The sequence below is a fragment of the Poeciliopsis prolifica genome, unplaced genomic scaffold, assembly GCF_027474105.1.
Source record: "Poeciliopsis prolifica strain line A6 unplaced genomic scaffold, Auburn_PproV2 SCAFFOLD024, whole genome shotgun sequence".
Classification (NCBI taxonomy): domain Eukaryota; kingdom Metazoa; phylum Chordata; class Actinopteri; order Cyprinodontiformes; family Poeciliidae; genus Poeciliopsis; species Poeciliopsis prolifica.
Window position 1 is genome coordinate 7,338,725 of NW_026562399.1, and position 19,970 is coordinate 7,358,694.

The 19,970-nt window shown below is 43.4% G+C and overlaps 1 protein-coding gene across 3 annotated transcripts in view; it reads right to left on the reverse strand.

Annotated features, from left to right (window-relative positions):
* The window catches only part of nrip1b (nuclear receptor interacting protein 1b), a 54,023-nt gene that overhangs the window by 20,438 nt on the left and 13,615 nt on the right, over positions 1-19,970 (reverse strand). Inside the window, exon 2 of one of the 3 annotated variants that reach the window (XM_055046575.1) lies at positions 11,156-11,277. The exons of the other annotated variants lie outside the window; for them this stretch is intronic. The gene's annotated coding sequence lies outside the window, so the exon portion shown is untranslated. The remainder of the gene's footprint in view (positions 1-11,155; positions 11,278-19,970) is intronic. 3 annotated transcript variants of the gene reach the window in all.

Genomic DNA, 19,970 nt, shown 5'->3' on the forward strand with positions numbered 1-19,970 from the left:
ACCTGTCAATCGATTTAGTGTCAAAGAAATATTTCAGAAAGAACACAGGGCTACAGTTTGAGATCGTCAGCAGGGACACCGTTGCCCTCAGGCACAAAACACTGAGCATTGGGTTATTCTCTCTCTACACACATCTGTTCAAACTCCAGCACTTCCCAAAAACAAGCAGAAGCCTTTAAATTTGGTGATGCCGACATCCTGGCGACTCATCCCTGGTCAGGTTGGACGCAGTTTGCTATAGAATGAAAGTGTGTAAGTCTGCGGAGTTAAGGATCTCAGATAAGAAAGGATTTTCGGAAAAGCAGTTTATTCAATTACTTGGGTATTAAAAACAATGTTCCGCATTGAATTAAAAATGTTAAATGGCTGCAGTCCTAGTTAAGATATATCCATACAGGCTCCCAAAGAGCAAGAGGAGTACAAATTTACTTCAAATGTCTTCTGGTCCAATAACAGCTATTCTATTATAGCTGCATGCATTTACGGTAACTGGGGATTGTAAAACTGCCTGTAGGTGTGATTGTGTGTGTTTTTATCCCTGTGACGGATCGTTGACCTGTTGAGGGCGTACCCTGCCTCTGTGACCCTAAACAATACAAAATGTGTATGAGAAACAAATGACTGCATGAAAATGAAGAAGAAACTGTCCTCTGTGACATAGCTGCTTCAGTTAAAGGTGAGAAAAGTGGAAGTGCTGATGAACACGGGCACACCGGTAAGTGGCTGTCCCTTCTGCTTGTCATTACTCACAGTACGTCTGGTTTTCCATCTAAGCAGACATTAATTGTTATTAACTGCCTTCACCTGGCAGCCCAGGTGCAATCAGTCCCCAACTGAGTAGGAAGAATGAAAACTGGCAGAGCTCTGGAGTAAAAACTTATTTGTTTTTTCGGCGTGTTTTAGTGGAAACCGTGAACTCGGCTGAAGGGTCGACGAAATTGATCAGGTTGCATTTTCCGCAACCAAGAGAAACCCACTAATTGTCCGAGATGCAGACGAGCACGGGGCCAAGGATTACAGGAAATGAGTCTTCCCTCTCTCGGTCAGCCACTGACCATTAAATCAGACAGAGACAGATGGACGAGGGCAGCACCCAACTTCCACAGTCATTCTGCCGTAATGAAGAAGATCAAGAAGACACTGAGAACTCTATCAGATGGTAAACGGAGGGAAAAATGCTCAGGAGAGTATAAGAACAAGCTACACCAAAGGCAGATGCTAACACACCTCCGGTGCTGCGGGTTGGGAGGTGAATGCGGACACACATCACGCTCCCGTACCTTGTCATCCTTAGCCATGGAGGCTGATACAGGTAAAATGCAGTAATCAATTTGCTCTGCTGGCAGGAGCGCTCCTTGAGAATACTAATGAGGCATCCCACCATCCTCCGCTGCCCCCATTTCCCCTACTCGTTCACCTTTCTCATGACTTGACACCCCCTCCTCTACGTGCCCCAGACCTGACCAAATGCTAAAGGAGGGCGGACAGTCTTCTGCACAGATAACTGCTGCCACTAATCAAGCCTACATGCAGTGGGGCGTGGGATTAAAAGAGCTTGCACAGCTTGACTCAGGCACTGAATGGCGTTTGGCTCTCGCACACACGCACACGAGCTGGTGCGGGCGAACGCGCTCGCACAAGATCTAAATGAAAACCCAACGGGGAAGCCGGCAGAGTCTTGTCCTAGAAAACACGCATGTACACAGTAGCCGCGGACGAGCAAACAGCACAACAAGGTCAACTTAAAAGCTGCTGTTAGGTGAACATTCTCGGGCTACAAAAGGAGCACAAGCACAAACACACTCGCGCGCAAGGAGATTAGATCTAAATTTACTCCGCCAGTCAGAGTGGGACTCGGTGGTGAGCCACCCATCTCTATCGCTCTGAACACATGTCACGCAGGGGAGCTGCAGTGTTGCGAGCATCTAAAGAGGGAAACAGGAACAAACTAGACTGGGAGCTGACGGGGTCTTAATTCCCGTTCGGTTTTCATTTGGAGAGGTGGCTCACAAGCCGGGTTTTGTGTGCAGCCGAGGAAGGGGCTTCTGCTACATATCAAACACACTGTAGAAGCTGAAACAAAGCATCTTTAACGCTATTTTTATTTTTATGGATACACAGGGACTCTGATTTTGAGTCAGTGCAAAGTTTATGTGAGTAGAAGACGTTTGTGTGCAAAAAGCACGGGCCAGGTCCAGGCATTGTGAAACTTGACATCAGACGGTTCCAGTTTCAACCCGTTTTCTGTTGAATTTGTATGTATAGCACATTTCAGCAACAAGTTCAAAGTGCTTTACATCATAAAAACATCATACAGTCATCAATTATTAAACGAGCAATAAACATGACAATGTGTCAAATGTCATCATCAAAATTACTGCACAAATGCACATCACACATGCTGATCGATGTTCCACTTACTATCAATCAAAGGCAACTCTAAACAGGTGGGTTATAAACTTCCATCTAAAGGTACTCAAGGTTGTGTTTCAGTTTTCTGGAAGTTCCTCCAAATTTTGCTGCGACATTAGTCTTCAGAGCCTGGAACTGTCCTTCAGCTGATAGAGGACTGACTTTATAAGGGTCTTTAAGTGTTTTCTGAAGGTTCAGAGGCCGAGTCCTTCACCACACCCAGATTCCAGCCGATGGTAGGAGCATAGCAAACAAATATACAAATAATCTGAATACCAGGGTCTCATCTCAAAATGTCTTCCAGAGTCAAGATTTTTTTTCTAAAACGAACAAAACAAATTAATTTAAAAAAAAAAAAGAAAAATACCCTAGTTGGCTTTATGACAACCTTTTTGTCATTATATAATGAAGCACAGTAATTGTGGTGGCTTATTATTCGCCAGTGTGATAAAAGGCCGTTTCATTATTCTTTAGCATCTTGGCAAACTTGGATGAGTTAAAAATCTATATTAAAAATATGTAAACCTGATGGGATGATACGAGATTAAATCCAGATCCCTTACATCTCAATTTGTGATTTGTTTTCCAATAATTTCCGAAAATAATGATAATAAAAGTCAGTTTATTTCTGGCATCTAAACAAAACCCTGTTTAGCCCGTTTACACTGAAGCCTCAAAATCTCCATAAACCCCTTTAGGTGTGAAAGGGTTAAGAATGTTGGGTTCGTTTTAAAACCAATCAGTAAAAGGATTTAAAAAGCCAAAAATGTCCTTTTTCATTTGAGAGTGAAAAAAAAAATACTAAAAATGATTCATCAATTAGAAAATAAATCTAATTTGTGATAAGGCAAAAGTAAAGGTGCTCAGTGGAAAAAAAACACTTTTACATTTCCAGACATTCTGACTTTTCCACTTGAGATTAAACAGTCTGGAAACTGAAACTTTTTCACAATGCTAACTTAACTTTTTCTGTGTTTCTGCGGGGGCGTGGAAAACTGTGTTGAATAAGGGGGTGTACTAATCCCACAAATACTCAAGTAATTCAGGTAATCTAATCTATGCTTCACCAGGTGTTTCTGCCCTTTTGGACTTAAAATTCCCAAAAAGGACATGCTTTCCCCTGGAACCATTGGACACAGACACTTGTGCACATCCTGTTTCCACCATCTACAGTCAATCTGTATATTATATACCAGAAACCCTTCCAAGGAAATATCCTTTCTACATAAAAGCTAGAGTCACTTTGGTTTTAAGTACCTCTGTCCAGAGATGAGCAGTCAGGATGGTGCAGCACCAACTTAAAAGGAAAAGGCTTTTGTTTATTCTCAGACTTTTTCTGACATCATCTAAATTTCAGGGCACTGAGCTCCTCCTTGATATTCTAGGATGTAAAAGGATCCAATCAGAGGGATTCCCAGGAGGATACTTTATGTAATCGAGTGATTTGAGGAATCACTTCAGCTTCAACTCCATGCACAAAACGGAAGAAATAAATGCTAGAATCGTAGCTATACGTTGAGTTTTAAAATGTGCTATTATTAGTGATAATGTGTGAAATTTTCTCATCCCTTCAGAGAGACGCGGTGGCCGGACCTTCTGCATACGTACAGTAACGTATTCATACTCACATGCGCTCGTCAGCAGCAGCAGGAAACAACGCCACCCAATGCATAAGCAGGGATATTTCATTATGTACATAACGAGTACCATTAATCGCTCTTAACAAGAGGACACAACCTCACCTTGGCAGTCTCAAACGCGCAGCAGGAAGAAGGTGGTGATGGTGGTAAGGGAAGCGGGTGAAGGGGGGGAGAGAGGGGGCATGAAAATATCTATAGTGCTGAAAGGAATTAAAATTCTCCACACTCAAGGACCTGCTGCCTCCTTTTGACCGAGCACATCGCGGCCCGTGGGCGTGTGGAGGCGAGCCAGCAGTCACACAGAAGCTGCTCGTCTGAAAGGCGCATAAAAGAAGTAGAGAAGAAGAGAGGAGGCGCGGAGGAAGAGGAGGAGAAGGGAGGAAATAAACATGAGAAGAGAGAAGAGCGCGGTGGGGGGAATGCCGCAGTGGGGGCTCGTGCCCTTGACATACTGACTTAGGTTCACAGGAGGGAGGGAGTTAGGGATGTGGAGGTATTGTCATGTGGCATTTGTCATTTAAATGTCTGATCCTTCTCCCGTATTCCTAATCACCTTCATTCCAAAATTTTTTTTGCCCACCTTTACTTGACCTTATCCCTTCCCTGACCTGGAGGCATCAACCAATCGCTCCCTCTGCTCCCCCGCTTTCCGCAGTACCAGTACCCCGTCCGCCCCTCCAACCCCCATGGACTCCTCTCTCTGTCTCTCTCTCTCTCTCCCTCCCTTTACCCACACACCCACCCCACCCCCCCAGCGGCTGTGCAGCAAGGTCAGGCAGGTCACCGTGTCCTCATCTGTAATCCGCTGCCATTCGTCAGCAGCCCTGGCCCGGGCTGGAGGAGAGGGGGGAGAGGCAGCCGCTCCGACGAGGGGAGAATGCCCAATTAGGCAGCTGTCACACACACGCACACACACACACACATAGCTTGGTACAGCAGAGCAGGAGAGAAGGAGGGAAGCTGCAGAATCAGCCCACTGTCCACAGACGTGGAAGGGGGGTGCGAGGTGGGATAAGGGGGTGTGTACAGGAATCCTTTCAGCTGTGAGGGTGTGTGTGTGTCGTTTCTGGTGTGTATTTGGAGCAGTTGGACAGGGTCAGCTACAGTGTGTGGACATGTATGACTGCTATGTGTGAGCTATGAGAACCGGGAACGAGGAGGGCAGCAGACCTCTGAGGTTACAGCAGTCATACAAAAGGTCCGGGACACACCACTCCGATCCCAAAGCACACCAGCATCCGGCTTTCGTCAAAGACCTTCTATTTTCTGAGGGAATCGTGGACACAGACACAAAACTTCCCCGTCCTACCGTCCAACTGATCCGTTAAACAATCCCTTTTTTTATGTACAGACACACACTAACAGCAGGTATCAAATGGGTGACAAATATTCCATAATTGGACCATTCATCACCGCCAAACACATCTGTTTTGAGTAATGGGAAGAGTAATCAGCAAAAATGATACAGAGGCGACTCCACGCCAGGCAGCAGGAAGATTTATACCCGAGCAATTCAGGACTCAAGCCTGTACGCATTGATTGTTTAGTCTAAATGCCTTTGCGTTTAATCAAAGGGAAGAGTCGAGATGGTGCTATGCCAGCTGGGTGATGCATGGGCCTGGCACAACTAACTGTTAACCATGTAATCTTGGATAACTGAGAAACGTGACGGTGTGGTCAAAAATCATCGTTTTGTGAGGAATGGCTGGATGAAAGGACCAAGGCTTTCCCATCATGACTCATTGGGAGTTTATATGCTTCTAATAATGTTAATTAGCACAAGGCACGGGCTGATTAATGATGCTGCGGTTTAAAAAAAAAAGTTATGGTTACAAAATCACTGGCAGCTTTATAATCATCCCATCATCCTGAGGTTTAAAGTTCTGTTAATGAGATCAGCGTGACGGGAGTCAGGATGGATCGTAGAGTACTACACAGCCGCCCCTCCTCCACATGTTGCTGCACACTGCTAAGTGACTCCCACATTTATTGTCACATAATTATTTTTGGTTATTTCCCGGATTGGCTGCTTTGGAACTGCCAGCCACTAAAAATCAGCAAATTTCTGCGAGTAATTTAGAGAACAATTGAAATTCTAGTGCCAATACAATGATATCGCCAAGCTGTGATTATTTCTCCAGGATTGTCAGACAATAGAATAAAGAAAAGTGTATAAGTAGCAGTATCTAACAATCATTTACCCAAATAAGGGTAGTTTTATTTGCAGTTAGCAGATTCTTCAGGAACTCCTACTTTTCAGTACCTTTGGATGTCAAAGTTCAACAGGGTTCATAGGAGCTTCAAATCCAGCTTTGAGTGGTCAGTGTTCAAAAGAATTGCGTCACCGGCGTTAGGGACACTTATCCAGCAAATCCCGTCTGAGTAGAAAGTACACTTCATGGGGACTTAGGCTTGATGTCACCCAGGCCGGATACACACACTCCTCTACCCCATTTCCCCCGGCGACTGTTCCGAGCTGAACCCGAGTCCCTGCCAGACATCGAGCCCACACACCACCACTGAGTTCATCAGGACTGTGGAAGAAGAATACAGCTTTTTGCTTACTTTTACGCAACTGCATCTACAAACTGATCACTTCTGTGAAGGTACACCTGTCCAGTCCTGCAGGTCACAGAACACATCGCAGTCTTGCTTATACAACCATCACCTATCCTATCAAAGCAAAGTCAAGATTTGAATTTTCATCCGACATAACACTCCCTTGACTTTGAGAGAAATGTAAACAAACAATTATGCTGAAAAAGTAATTATGTGCAGAAAAAGCTCGGTAATGCCACCGTTATTATACGAGTGCAGACGTGGATGGCTCCGGTGGGCAACTTGTGCTGAGGTGGCTTAATTAGCAGACTTGCTTTTTCTGGCCATTTTGCTGAACTATTTCAGAAGACGGCTTCGAGATTCAAACACATCGCAGTTTTTCCTAGAACATTATGGAAAGGTGTTGTGGGGCGAGGTGTACTTTCAAATGAGCCAGCTCCTCACAACCGAGCATTTCTCTTTATTAAAAATAGAAAGGATGCGTCAAAACACCAAAATCTGTTCCAAGTATTAGTTTAGTACTTTGACACACAAATGTGGTCGTCATCAAAAAGTACAGTTCATCAATTTTTTTTAAATACATAAAATAAGGTGGATGTCTGATTCTGATTCCAATAATACCAACATCTCTTCTCTAATATTCATGATTTTGTCAGTCAAAAGGAGTTTATGTGACTCATTTTTAAAAATGAGTATAATTCAGTTTTCACAAATTGTAGATGATGACCTATATTATAGGCCATCACATTATTTTTGTCAATCCAAGAAGATCTTGTCTTCCTGTTCTTCGCATTATCAGAGGCTGGTGCAGTTCCTGGCCTGTCATGTGACCTGCTCTGTGTAGAGCAGGCCGTAGAAAGCAGAAAAAAAGCACTATTTATTAACTCTACCTTTCTCTAACCTTTTGACATCGTGAAAAACAACCACATTGATAACTTTCCCAATTCTGATCCTTGATACGTCACTTAAACCCCCCACAATCCAGAGCAGAATCTCTATCACTGTCACAGGACCAAACCTCTCCTCTCCAGAAACACAAATGAAGAGGCAGAAATCAATATTAGTTGTTAATATCGGGCAAGTTTTATTTAGTAGACCGATGCAGATATGTTTAAAAAAATGACAGATACCGATTGACATACTGTGAATCCCCAAAGCAAAACGTTTAACTTTTTATTTTATTTTTTTTTACAAAAACTGCAACTAAACAGAGAATATCCACTGCCGTCAAGATGGAGAAGTGTCTGGAACGTCATCAGTGAGGGAGGCAAATCCTCCGCCATCACAATACTAATGCAGATCATGCGGCCTTGCTGCACCGTTGTGTCTTAACTTGCTTCTCACACATGGATTTTAGTTTTGTGTCGACAAATGCCGAATCTCAAATAAAGGAATGGTGTCAATCCATTTTCTACAAATGCTTTTTTTTGTAAAGTTGTAGGGATGAAGGAGCAGTTTCTGACACACACAACAAACCCTGAAACAAGCATCTGTATTTACAACTATATGAAGAAATCAGTGTGTTATTTGCCACCTTTTACACACACATGTATCACCTTTTGAAGTCCACAAAGGGATAGAAATCAACTGCATTTCCAAACTTCTCAATAGATCAAAAACAGTCCTGAACTTTGAGCTATCAATCAATATAATAATACTATGACGCCATGTTAAACACAAGATGCTATTAGGTACAACACAGTCAAATCCCTATTAAGCCCCACAGCCTCATCAGAAGTCTCCATGGGCATACTTGAGTCATTTCTGTCAAGCTGTATCATGGCATGGCTCCACCCATCTCCACGATTGTTATTATAATGACTCAGTGCTTTTTCGGCCAGTTCTCGCTCTGTTCTCTCTGCTCTGAAAGTACCTAAAGTGCTCCCAAAGTCTAAAGATTGTAATCTGGGATGTCATATTGATGCATAGCCTGAAGCGGCTCCATTAGCGGCCGGGAAGACTGACTTTGTGGACTCCCAACAATGAATCCGCCTGTACTTTTTTTCCATCTCCGAGGAAATTTAGATGATGGTACGGCTATTTGGTGAACTCCAGAAAAGAAGAAAAGAAAAAAACACTAATTTGTCTATGTCTATCCTCCCCGCAAAATAATAATTCTTCACTGCATTCACATCGAGTTTCTCTTCCACCACCTGTATGCTACTGTAAAACAACAGACGAAGTAGTTCTACTACTACTTGCTGTGACGTACCGTCATGGCCAGACAAAAAAAAAAAAAGTAGGTTTGCAGGTTTTCCTGCCGATGGAAGGTAAGACGTTAAAAAAAAAAAGACTTACAGTTCAGTTCACTGGCACTAACACAACGCAGGTCCTGAGGCTGTAGGCCAACCCTGATGTGTACAGCTGTGTGCTGCTGTCAGACAAGACATTGCTGTTGCACAGTGTAAGCTGATACCAGGCTGACCAATAAAAACACACGACCAGAGTGTGAACAAGAAAGGGGAGGGGCTTAAGTACTATCCTGTAAATAGTACTTTTCTACTGACATTTTGGTCATTTGGACTGAATATGACACAAAGCCCTTTGGCTAACTCTGTACATTCAATACTTTTGCAACAGTTCACACACTGATCTGTTCCCAGACTTTAAAAAGCTACTATGTTTCTCCTTTATTTATTGGCAAAAACAAAAATGACGTGTTTATTATTGTACCGTATGAACGTAATCATTTTAAAGGTGGTAGACTGTCCTAATTGGATATGTGTCAAAGGGTAAAAGAGGACGAACAAAGGGCTAGCGATGCACCGACATGAAAATTACGGCCAAGACCTTGTCCTCCAGTATGCAACTTTTATTTAAGAAAAATACTTTTTAAAATATTTATTTAAGTGTCATGATCCAGTGGAAATTATAATCGGTGGAAAAATAAAGTAAGCTCCTTAGCCAAGAGGAGGGTCTTAGCGGTGTTAATCATTCTCATGTGCAAGCTGCTCACTCCCACTCTAACTCTCCCCCTCATGCTCTCTGCTGCACTACAGTGTATTCCTTACAGCACAAGCTAAGGCTAGTTAGCATGGATACAGAAGACAGCGGACAGTTTTCCTTTAAGAGTAAGTCGTTTCTCTGTCATTAGCCCATTTATCAACGAGTACGTGAGGGTGATTGACAGCACTAAGACCCTCCTCTTGGCTCTGAGCATTTCTTCTGACGGCATTTCCTCAGATGGCAATACTAGCTTAAGGAAGAAGTGGACATTGATCATTTCAGTTTACCTGTCTCATACTGTCACAACATGGAGACAGTTGTATCAAATGTTTTATCAAGAAGCATACTGCTGCTTCAACCACAGCGGACGTCTGCTGCAGGATACATGACGGTTTACAAGACATACCGCATATGGGCATACTGTCCTCCTGACTGTTTACATACAAGAAATTGGCAAAATCTGATCACATATTGGCTTTCTGACTATTAATTTTCCCAGTAAAACAACTGCTGCTTAAATAAGGAGCCAAAGGCTGGGGAGCGGCGTGGGCGAAGGGATAAAACCAGAAAATGAGAGTCGGTCCAAGACATGCGAAGAAGACGAGTCCAAGTTCTGATCTTCCTTTTTTTAAAGATGAGCTTCATCTCTCTATTAATGTCTACTCCAGTTTTTTGTGGTCAGTATTATTGCGTGACAGTTCAAAACAAAGTAAAACACAATCCGTTTCGAACAAACAATGATCAAAAAAATGCCGAAATGGAGCTGCTGGTTCTCTGCGCTTCGGAAACCTGTACTCAGCACTTCTGAGCTGCACCGTTCCCTGTAATGGAAAATGGCCTGGGTGGATAAAGCTTTGTGGGTCAGACATAATTAAGATGCTGAGTAATTGCACCAACATGTTTATATTCACATTACAGGAGCCAAGCTGCAACTGGAAAACGGCGTGCCTTAAAGTAAGAGCAACAGTTAAAAACATTAAACACCTGGAATATGCAACCAAAGCCCTACTTTCCCCTCTAACACCTGCTGGTGCGTGCATTTAGGCTGTGCAGCACAGTGCGCTCTCTGCAGCCAAGGCCTGATGGCAAATGCCACTGGGTTGGATCCTCACCTAACAGCTGAAACGAACGCTTTCTACCGGATCGCTGTTCCTTTAAGTTCTGGACCTTTTCTTCTCTTCTCTCCCGCCCTCTCTAGAGGTTTTATCACCGTGACTTTTCTCTTCCATCTATTCGTTCACCCTTTACGTCTCACACAAGGGTTGGCTGGATGTGTGGCAGGCAACTACAAAGCAGTTAGCCAAGCATCTCTTGGCTTGGTGCACAGTGAATAAGACACTCTCATTACTGCCTTTAAATAGTTCTTGGCCTGACAAAACCCATCACAGACACCAGAAAGACACAGCAGTGTCACAGGACTGGCCAAAGGAGTTAAAGGCGACTTTCACCCCAAAAACTCAATTGACATTCGAATGTGTGTGTGTGTGTGTGTGTGTGTGTGTGTGTGTGTGTGTGTGTGTGTGTGTGTGTGTGTGTGTGTGTGTGTGTGTGTGTGTGTGTGCTTGTGGCTGATGGCTTCTGCGCCCCACTCCCCCCACCTTTCTCTTCCCCTTTCCTGTTCCTCTTTAATGTCACAGGACTGGCTCATATGACCTTGAGCGACAGCGTTGGCACGGCAAGAGCGAGAGTTGCCTCGCCTGCAGGCGCCCTTGAACTGGATCTGTAAGACAAAAAATAAAAAATAAAGGGGGGACGAAAAAAAAAAAAAACCCTCTCTCACAGGCTGATAGACATCTCTTCTCTCCCCCTGGCCCAATCTCCTTACCCCTTTCCCACCTTTCCCTCCCTTCTTTCTCAGCAACTCTGTGATCCAATCAGTGCCACTCGTTATCTGCTCTCCCCGGTGGAGAAGGATTTATCGGGATGCTGTATCTTTAACCTCCCCTATCCGTCCGAGACAGAAACAGAATTTCAAAATGTCTGACTGGAGCGTGTGGATTTATTTTTAACCTCCTACTCCCTTATGCGCAAGCTCGGTGCCATTTCAGGGGAGGGGATTCTGGAGGGGGCCAGGAAGGGGCTGCTTTAGGGAATACACCTGTGCGATGAGAAGGTCCTTCGCAAACGTAGGTGTTGTTTGCCATTTGGAGGAATTCCAGACTGTCTTCCTGCTGCCTGTGCTCCGAGCCACTGGCACACGGTGACCCGCCGCAGCTTCCAAACAAACACCCAGACCTTTTGTCCTGGGGATGAGCACGGCGCTCGGCAGCCAATCAAAACTCTCCCGCTCGCAGAAGGGGCGGCGACTTGGGGAGAGTTTGTTTTGACAGGTTGATGATGATCTGCTGGGTTGCTCTGAAGACCTCGGATTTTCCAGAGTAAACACTGTGGTCCATAGTCCAAAGTCTCTGACTTCACTCTGCACTATCAAAGTCAGCTTTCTGCCTGAGAGAGGAGCACAATTCAGCGTGAAAGCACAAAGAGGGGTTTTATTGGCAGGCAAACACTAAGGCACCCTCCCTGCAACTGAGACGCAGGCAACCAAAGTTCAACTAATACAGTCAATATTTGCACTGCCCTGCTCCAAGCAATATGCTCAAAAATAAGCCTGAAAATTCAAACATTGTTAAAGTATAAAGTGTGCACATCCCTTCATTCTTTTTACATTATGTCCAAGGATAGTAGTCTGAAAATATTATATTCAATAACTATTTTGGTAATAAATCATACTGCTATTAGCCATGTTCTATGCAAAGTACTATAAAGTTGATATGTTTATATGAGTTGTATTATTGATTAATTTCACAAACTGTTAGAAAACTTGGGATTAAAGGTTTTGTGTTGGAGGGAGTATTTATATTTGCATCCAGTGTTTAGCTGCCATTGCTAATATGTTAGCACTAATGCTAACATCATAAACATTTAACGATGAGGCAGTCGTTGTTAATCAAAGGCAAGATCAAAGGGAAAGATGTGGTTGTTAGGGGAAAGATGCACATAAAAGATTAACCAATCAGCAAGAGTTTGGAATCGGCCAAAGGTTCAATTAAAAAAAAGCATCTATGATAATCCTCGCCACCATTTTCCATCAACAGTGCCTACGCAGATTAAACAAAAGCACATACTTGGATGGGCGTTATGTGATGACATTCAGGATCCCATGCATTAATCCATAAATCAGGAAAATCTCTCTTTCATGAGTCAAGTGTAGCCAATATCTACCCACTAACAATCCTTTAAAGAAAATGAGAAATAAGGAAATTCCTCCTTCCAGAATCTGAATCAGCAGGTCGGACCTTTAAGAAAAACAGAAATCAGTCAGATTGGTGCATCTTAAGTTTTTATCTCTCATTTGGAACTGAATTCATTGTTGTTTCTTTTTACCGATGGGATCTGATTGATAGCTTGATTGATTAAGTGCATTTTAAAAAGTGCTTGTAGCTGTTAAACCCACATAATTTCTACTCTGAAATATTAATTAAACTCCACAAAAACAAGATGCGTGCAAGTTGTTCTACCAATTACACCATTTCAATTCGAACTTCCGCCTTCCTTCTTGTCCGAGGTACTGATTGTCTTTAATCCTGACCTTTGGAAAATGTATTGTCATCGCATGTCATAAGCAGACCTGCTGGAAACCATCTGCTCCAGGCACAGTGGTGGCTCCCCATCACAGACACATGGGATCAAGAAAGAAAGAAAAAAAAAAAATCATGACAAAAATACAAAACTGGCTGTGGTGGCCGAGTTCTGGTTCTGACCGGTTTTCAGCTAGACTCGCCTCACCTTCTCGGAGACCGCCGTTGATCGACACGAGCAGTCTCCGCAATTAGCGTTAAGGGGCGCTGGCACAGAGACATGAAGTTCTGGGGCTAAGAATAACACTGGACAGGTCTGCTGCCCGCCAGCACCGCGGGCCCAGAGGAGAGCGGGACATGCGGACCAACACGGACTCTCGCCACTAATCCGATCCCCCCGCCACGTTTAGCCTCACCTCGGGATATCATGCCTTGTTTGTTAGCGCGACACCTCGGCTAATAAGGCTGTTTTTAAACAGAGCCAAACCAATGCGATTAGCATCAGCTGAGACTAATATAGAAAAAAAAAAAAAAAAAAAACAGAAACGACACAAATACTTAATTGGCGTGAGCGTGTTTGCTCCCATCAAAGGCCTGGGATCTACTTTTCATATCAGGGAGATGTGCTAAAATATTAAAAAGGGCCTACTGTAGAGCTCTTCCCTTCCAGAAGAGCCAAAAGGGGGGAAAAAAACAACACAGAGTCGTTTGTGGAAGCACCACAGTGTCCTGAGAGATTCATTACAGGCAGATTTGTTCCACATAGTGAAATATGAGTGAGCTCTGCTGCCTGAAAATTGCATTGCTCCATAAGTAGACCCCGACGCCTGAATAAGCCTGCGATTTTCAGTTCTAAAGGTCTTGGCTCAATATAACAGCTAGTGCAATTATTTGTGAGGAGGAGATCAAACCCAGTGTTTATCCCGCTTTGTCTGTCTGAGACACAAAGGGGTACAAAGGAGCGAGCGGCGCCGCCTGCACAGTCGATATTAAAAGTGCAGTGATTTAAGACTCTTCTTTACCTGCCACTTCGCGGCTTCCCGCCAAACGATTCCACTGGAGCGAAATCTGGAACACATGCTGCATGTGTCGATTTTGATAGCATGATCTCGCTGCCGACGCGCCGATATACGTGGCTTTACCGCCGAGGCCACAGGTAGACGGGATTTCGTCATGATTCAATGCTAAATCTATGTTTAACCTGGATTTGAGGCAAGGATTATATTTTGGCTACATTCAGTTGACAGAGATTTTAATCCACATGAACTTAATTAAATTTTACATGCAGTCATTAATTCTTCCATGAGGATGAACTGTGTCTATAAATCATACGGAAATGACAAAAACTTAACTCATTTAATCTCATTGTGATTAAATGAGTGCTTGCCCACTGAACCTTTTTTTTTTTACTATGGTAAATTGATATATTCAACAAATTTGTCAAACTAAGTGAAACAAATATAGATAAATAAAATGATGTTTTTAAGCCTTTATTTCTGTTAATAGTGATGATTTTCTTCTTATAAACATATCTAAGGTGAGAATGCGGGTACGATATGTCAGTATCGACATCGGTATCGGCCGATGTCATTTTTCTGATAAGTAAGAAAGTGCCCAGATTGATACCTGATAATTATTTCCACCTTCTTGCCGTTTGTGGTTGCATTTGGTCACGTGACATTGAGTCAGTATTAGTGGTGTGGTCATTTCTTTCATGACGTTGAAAAGGAGTTAGAACAGACACAGATAGTATTGGTCGATATCGGTTATCAGCAATAACAGCAACATTAAATATCGGATGACTGTATAGGCCCAGATTTTCACACTGGTACACCCCGGGTCGGAATACCACATTAGAAGATTTAAAAACCATTTCAGAACAGAAATGTGGGTCACTCAAGTTATTTTGAAAAAATACTTTTAATAGGCCAAATCTCATCAAGACCCATTGATCATAATGTATTGAATATGACTGTGTACTTGGACTAAAAGTTAACTTTTTGGACACGTTCATAAACAAAGTAGTGGTTTAGTCAGCACTGACAAGCAAAATAAGGAGGAGTTAGAGCAGTGCTTCCACTTGGAATATCCTAACTACATATCCTCTTTATTCGATGAGCTACACAGTGTGTGTACTGGTAATGGTTTTATTGTCGATGCAATTAAATTAATTACTTTTTTTTAGTAGTACAAATAAAACTCCTACCTTATCTACCTCTGAGACGTTCTGTCAGCGCTCTGCCTTTGTTTTACAAGCAACTGAGTCACAGAGGTACAGTTGCTTTACGAGGGTGTACTAGTTCGGGTAGAAAGCGACGGTTCTGGAACAGTGACATGTTTCTTTGATGGCAAGCTGAACGTCGACTCAGGCGATCTCAGAATCGTGTGCTGTTGTCAGTGGCACAGCCTGCAAAGATGCTACGGCAACATCTGCTAACAAGTTGAACGTTAGCAGGACTGTTGTGAAAGATGTGCGTCGTTTTCATCCGCCGTTACATTAAAATACGGTGATGTGTGTTATGCTTTTACACTGTTCTGCCAAGTTTGGGGATTTTAGTTCTCCAGCAAACAAAATTAAGTTAGGACAATATTACTAAAAACTGTGACAACAAAAAAAAAATAATCAATTTGTTTTTGCATTTAAGTTTGCGGTGCTCAAGCTTTTTTTCTGTTGTGGAAAAAAACTGGGAACAAAACTGTGGTATTCTTCTTTCAGCCCGCTGACAGGCAGTGCGCAGCAACAGGTGAGGCAGGGGGCGGCTCCATGCACAGCGCTCCACTCACTCCAATACTTTAACAATATAATGAAAATGGTCCCACGTATCGAATCCTAGCTGTTAATCTCAATAAAATGATTTCCGTTTCAAGGAAAATAAAGCGCGACTTAAGCCAATTTTCAACTCGCATCCCAGGCTCTGACACAGATAACATAAAAAGGGGGTCATTACAGCTGAATAAGCAAATATATATATGGCTCACTTGTAAACCGTGGCTGAACTTGTTCCAGTAAATAAACTGACCTGAATAAAGCCAGGCAAATCTGGGAGAAAGCCGGATATATTTAGAAAAAAAAAAAAAAAAAAACAGCCACCGGTGTGACAAAGAAGGAGAAATGTGAAAAGAATCTTTACTTAAAACCATGTGTGGCTTGGGGTTTGAGCTTGTCGGGTCTGACTGCAGTAATCAAACGCTATTACTGGAGACTGAGCGAGGGGAGGGAGGACCTTAAAGGAGGTGGCAGTGCTTTAGAGACTCTGCTCCACTGTAAGGCTTAGACTATGAAGGGTTTTTTTTTTCTTTCTTCTGAAGTGAAGTGCGAGGCTGCAGAGAGAGGAGAGACCTCGGTGCTCAGCTTGGGGCGTATAATCTATGGTTCATTTGCAGCTTTTCTCCCCCGGTATGACAAGCCGTTTACAAGACGTAGCCTCTGCCACTGACCCAGTTCTGAGTGGCTGCGTCTCGCGACAAGGCCCTGCCTCCCCATCAGGCCCCGCTCCTCGTCTAACTGACGATAACACCGCCACCCTCTGCCTCCGTGAACTGTGGGAAAAAAAAAAAAAAAAAAAAAAATAGGTCGCCCTGACCCACTTTTCTTCTTGCCTTCTTTTTTTTTCCTCTCTCTCCTTTATCCCCTCCCTAAGATCGTGTGAGGAGCTCTGCAGAGCGTGATCGAGGGAGACAGTGAAAACGGGGGATGGGGTGGTGGTGTAAAAGAAGAAACGAAGTTTTAAAAAAAACCAAAAAGATGAAACGGACACATGAACTGCTCTGTGATTGATCCCTGCATTCTGCCTCTGGGTTAAAGGAACCCATATTAGCTGACCTGGTGTATTTTTGGCAGGAGCCCCTCCCACATCTTGAAACAACAACCGCTCCTGAGGGGCGAGCATCATCTGCAGAGTGTATCTCCAGGTCTCCATCTCTCATCCTCTACATGGTCATTATCTCCTGTCTCACTCAAGGCGTCTAAATGAGATCCTTTGCTTTTTTAAAACACACGCACACACACACACACACACGTCATTTAACACCAGCTAAGGTATGACGTGTCATCCAAGTTGAAAAATTACGAGCCTCTCCTGGCTAAGAGAGGTGTTCCAGGGCTAAGTGAGCCATGAGCTGCCCTAATGCTGGGTAGCATGACACCAGCCCCCTTTAAATTCCTCCATGACGGTCAGGACAGCACATGATATATCTGAGATCACCCACACGGTGCTCTCATGCAACCACTTCCTTCCTTCCTTCCCCGAGCTGCGCTCTCTCATTCACCTCTTACTTTTCCTCGCCCTCAGCCCCCATCGTCTCTCTCTCTCTCTGCCGCTGACTCTTTCATTCATTCAGGACGGAGTTTGTTCCGCCGGGGGGCCCGTCGGGATTTCTCGCCGCCGCCGATCGCGCGAGACGCCTAATCGACGCGCACCTTCCACTGCTAATTTAAATATTTATTCACCTGCCAAAAACCATCGCTCATCACTCAACGGGGCATCGCTGTTGCTCAGCAACCTTTGTTTAGTTCCACTTAAGAGCTATATTTGCAGGACTCAGATTGACATTTAATTATTACCTTTTGAGAACCTTTATAGACTAATTCAGCAATTCTTCCTAAGTTTTGGAAGCTTTTTTTTTAATGCATCACAGTCGCTCCCAGGCACTGGTTCCTCTGTGTTACACAGAGTCACACATCTCAGCTCTTCTGTAAGCAACACCCTCTTGCCGGCAGCATGCAGGTAAAGTCGGAGGAATACAGGCTTTTTCATCTGCTTTTCCAGCCAATAATTTGACATTTACATCAGTGTAGCTGTAAATTTAAGCTCCAATACCAAATATACGGTAGTTTTCTCCACAGTAGCCTGCGTGTGTCGGGACGAATAAGGGGAGGACCCACGTTTCCTGTCTGTGTCATGTCTTAACATGGAGTATAACATACAACTGTGAAAACCAAGTCGATGCCTCATCTGATGAAATAGTGCTAAGGGCTTGTAAACTTAGGTGTAAAAGTGTATGTGCCTGGAAAATACTTAATAATCACTCTCAATACAAGTTTCACAAATGTTGGGCATCTCAGTGGGGGCCACAGAAAATGTTCTCTTTCTATGAAATATCTTGCATTGCTGGCTCGAGTTTGTATGTCGATTTGTACGCGCTCAAAACTCAGATGTCTGTGTTTCGCATCAGCTATTTGCCAGGCCCGTGGTCTTCTAACACCGAGTGTGGCACGAAGGCCCGTTTAAGCTGGTTTGAAAAGCCAATCTGATGGCTGCAATCTGGGAGCAGAGTCACCTAATGACTGTGGCGAACCACTGGAACCACCATGTTGTAAAACAGCAGCTGCTAAACACGACAATACAACACGCATGTATCTGCACCTAAAACGTAACCATCCTATGCTGCTTTCAAAAGAAATTTAGCTCTGCCTTCTCCCAATACTGAATAGAAATAACCAGTTAGAACCAGGAGTAGGGTCTTAGCGCTGTCAATCAAGCCTGCGTGTGCGTTTCTCACTCCTCAGCACAATTAATTTAAACCACAAGCCGAATATTGACAAAGTTGTAAACACATCTGTAATAGAAACACAGCTAGTGAGGATAATGACAAGGTATAAATTAGGTCACTGTCTTCCAGGGTAAAACAAAACCCCAAAATTACAGAGCATGTCTAGTAAACAGGTCAGGCAACCGAAGGCACAAACTTCAGGCCACATCATGTTCAGCTCTCCTCCAGTTCAGACTGCGCTCTGGTATTACCAATGATGCATAAAGATACATGAGAAACAGACACATATTTCAATTCAAACATTTACAAAAAAAAAATAAAAAAAATCATCAACGTGTGCAGAATCTTCCATACAACAGATTTGCTCATCAACCTTTCGGTCGTTGATTTTGGCGCACGCTACCCAAACAGTTGGTGAGAAAAATTACACTACTCCAGTACAGGAATGGCTGTAGAAGCACAGCTGTACAACACAAACAAAAAACCCTGTTTTCATCTGAACAGCTTGGATTTGACCAAAACAAGTGCAAAAAAAAAAAAAAAAAAAAGGAAAGGGTGACAAATCTAGATGTTATTTAAAATCCCCACTAATCAGTTAACCTACACATCCATGATTGACACATTCTCCAAAATATTTGTTTGGTCCTCTCATGTTTTGAGGCTGACGAATACGTGAAACAGCTGTTAACACTCTCACTGGTGGTGTGTCTTTTCTCTTATATGCATTTGCGCTGCAAAATCAATAGTAGAACAATATCTGGTGTTTTAGAAGCAGTAGTCATATGAAAACAGTGAGAGCTCTTCTGTTGTTTTTCTGTTTAAGCAGTTTTTCCGTCTGCTCCAGATGGTTATTTTCCCATCAGGCGTTCATACTGACCCATGCCTACTCAGCAAATGTTTTACAAGTTTGTTACATTGATCTCATTAAAGGAGACATTCCTTAAACATTAGAGTGCCGCATGCTAGCGCCTCCCCATCAAGCGGATGCCACCGTCTCCGTGAGTTCTTGCGGCTCCTCCTTAGCGTTGCCGCAGTTTGACACTTTTAAAAAGCAGACCAGGGCTGACCTGCCTCTAAACTCTCACCATCTCCGCGCTGAGCCCACTGCGTGCTAACGGTGACCCGGTGCACGCAGACATGCCGGTGCCTCGGAGACAGCCATGAAGTCCTCTGCTGCACTTTCCCATGTTTTCATGCAAGCGCTGAAACTGCTTTGTTTTGTACTTTGTGATTCAAAGCAGCTAATCTGGGCAGAGGAAGAACAAAGCAACTATTGGATGGCGGAGAATGAAAACCCTATTTTTTTTTTTTATTTATTTGTTATTTTTTTATTCTGCTGGGG